General features: G+C 51.0%; 1 pseudogene; it reads right to left on the reverse strand.

Moving 5' to 3' along the window:
- Positions 1–567: 567 nt before the first annotated feature.
- On the reverse strand, positions 568–2,045 carry LOC126962009 (regulator of chromosome condensation-like; annotated as a pseudogene).
- Positions 2,046–2,804: the final 759 nt, after the last annotated feature.

The raw sequence follows: 2,804 nt of genomic DNA on the forward strand, positions 1-2,804 counted from the left end.
CGATTCCAGGCCCTTGGCTGCAGGTAAAGATGAATGGATGGGTGCGATGGACAAAGGCAATGCCTGAGGGGCAAGAGTACGCTTTGTGCTTCTGGGAGAATCATTTTTCTCTTGGTCAAGTGGAGGATCATTCTTTTTTGTCCCATGGACACCTGTTCTGAGCCAAATATTTGGCTTAGAGTTGCCCACAGCCATGCAGCTCTGCTTTTTCTGCACGTTTCTCTGGGCGTGGGTCCATGACAGACGGGTCTTATGACTGTACCATTGGTTTGCCTGTAGACTGTTAGGGACAGGAAAGGGGCACATGACTAGAATGGGGCTTGATGGAACCCAACTTCTCAGAGAGTGGGCACCAAACCCCAAGGGGGAGGTTTTGGTTTTCTAGTAGGTAAAGCCCGGGCCAACCAGGACCATGGAAGGTAAGGAAAAGGGGAGAAACGTCTAACCATATAGCTCTGGAGTGAGCCATGTTCCTTCTGAAAATCCCCTGTCCATCCCCTCCTTTATTCTGTAGGTCCCAGGAGAATTCCAAAGAGGAGGAAGAAAAATAGGAAAAGGATTCTGTTCTGCTGATGGGAAAAGGCAGGAGCTGACATAGTGCTCAGGGCTGAGGAGAGGCCCGCTGCCATCTGCAGCTGTCACTGCTTCCCTGTTCTGTGAGGGAGGTTGAGTGGGACAGAAGCCAGGCCCTCAGAGGCTTCATCAGCTCTGTTCCTTGTCCTTGACTAATAAGACTGTATGCTGGCCCCCGCTGGACACAGATAAGACCACATGGTTCTCCAGTTGTTTGCCCCTCATCTCCACAGGGCTCCAGGCGTCCTCATCCTGCCCTGTGCCCAGCTGGTAGTTGGTGCCCATGTCCCAGGCGAAAACACAACCATCCTTGGTCACAGCATACCCCACAGAGGCCCCACAAGCCACTGAGGAGACAGCAGGCAGCCTGGAGATGAGGGTGGGTATGCTCTTCTCCTCAGCACCCTCCCCAAGGCCCAGCCGCCCATACTCAGCCTGGCCCAGGCTGTATGCTTTTCCTTCTGAATCCATGCAGACTGTATGGTGCTGGCCACCAGAGAAGCCCACCCAGGACTTGGTGGAATTCTTGAAGGATGTTAGGTTCTGGAGTATGAAGCAAGATTCTGTGTCCGGAGTTCCAAGCTGATGGTAGTTGGAGAGGCCAAAGCCGTACACGTGGCCCTCGTGGGAGATGGCAAAGGTGAAATAGGCACCACAAAAGGCATCCTGGAATCTCACGTGGCCCCGGCTTCCCCTGGATTTCAGCATCACACACTTGGGGACCAGTAGTCATTCAAGACTTTGCCGGCCACCACGGTTGGCAAATAACTCAGGCACACAGCCTAGCTGGCCCTGTTCCCCGCAGCCCAAAGTGTAGAGGTCACCATCAGCTGTCAGCATCACCAAGTCGTCATTTCCTGAGGCCACCTTTACCACAGGCACGTCCAGCTACACCTGCACAGGCACCATGCTCTTCTTCATGGGCTCCAACAGCCCAATCACACCGTTATTGTCCCAGAAGGAGCCCCAGAGGAAGACATGGCCATCCTCCGTGAGGGCTGCTGTGTGACTGTCTCCTGCTGACACCTGTACCACCTTCTCTTGCAGCTCCACTTTCCCAGGGATCATCTCCGAGCCCTTCACTGATGTGTCCCTTCCCAGGGCACCCTCATCATTGCAGCCAAAGGAATAGACTTGGCCACTTTTGCTTAGACACACGGTGTGCATGCCCCCAGCCTCAGCCTGCACAACATCCTCTGGAATGGATACCAGGGCTGGCTTCTTCCTCTCCATCACATTCTCACCCAGCCCCAGCTGGCCCACATCGCCCTGGCCTAGTGTCAGCACCAAGCCGGGTTCTGTGCTGTGGGACCTGTGTGAGACTTGGCAGGAGCGGGCACCAGGAACGTGGCGGGAGGCAGCGGCCCTCACATCCTTCACCTTCTTGCTTTTTGGGATGGCATCTGCTAGGGGGGACCTTCTTTTAGCTATGCACTTGGGTGACATCTTCCTGTCCTCGGTGCACGTCGGCCACAAGGCCCATATTTATTTTTTCTATCAAGAATTCATTGCATCTACCAACATAGTTTACCAGTTCCTTTAATCACCATTTCTTGTTGTATTCTACTCCTCTGAATTTAGTTTCCTTCTTGCTAAAATTTATCTTTTAATGGTTCTTTCAGTGGAGGTATAAACTCTCTTATTCTTGTATGTCTGAAAATGTCCTTAATTCAAATACTCTGGAATGACAGTTAACTGGGTGCAGAATTTAGGCTCACAGCTCCTTTGAAGATGACTTTCCGTTTTCTCCTCACCTCTATTGTGGTTGATTGGAAGTCTGCTGTCAGTCTGGGTATAATTCTTTTGTAGAAGTCTTAGTCTGTTTAGGCTACTATAAAATAATCTTACAGGCTGGGTGGCTTATAAACAACAGAAATTTACTTCTCACAGTTACAGAGGCTGTGAAGTACAAGATTAAAGCTATGGCATATTCAGTGTCTGGTAAAAGCCTGTTTCCAGGTTCACAGATGGCACCTTCTCACTGTGTTCTCACGTAGTATGTCAAGGGGTCTTTTTGGGGTTTACTTTATAAAAGCATTATGGGCTGGGCATGGTGACTCATGCCTATAATCTCAATATTTTGGGAGGCTGAGGCAGGCAGATTACGTGTGGTCAGGAGTTCGAGACCAGCCTGGGCAACATGGTGAAATCCCATCTCTACTACAAACATAAAAATTAGCCAGGCATGGTGGCACTCACCTGTAATCCCAGCTACTCAGGAGGCTGAGGCA

Source organism: Macaca thibetana, chromosome 9 (assembly GCF_024542745.1).
Source record: "Macaca thibetana thibetana isolate TM-01 chromosome 9, ASM2454274v1, whole genome shotgun sequence".
Taxonomy (NCBI): Eukaryota; Metazoa; Chordata; class Mammalia; order Primates; family Cercopithecidae; genus Macaca; species Macaca thibetana.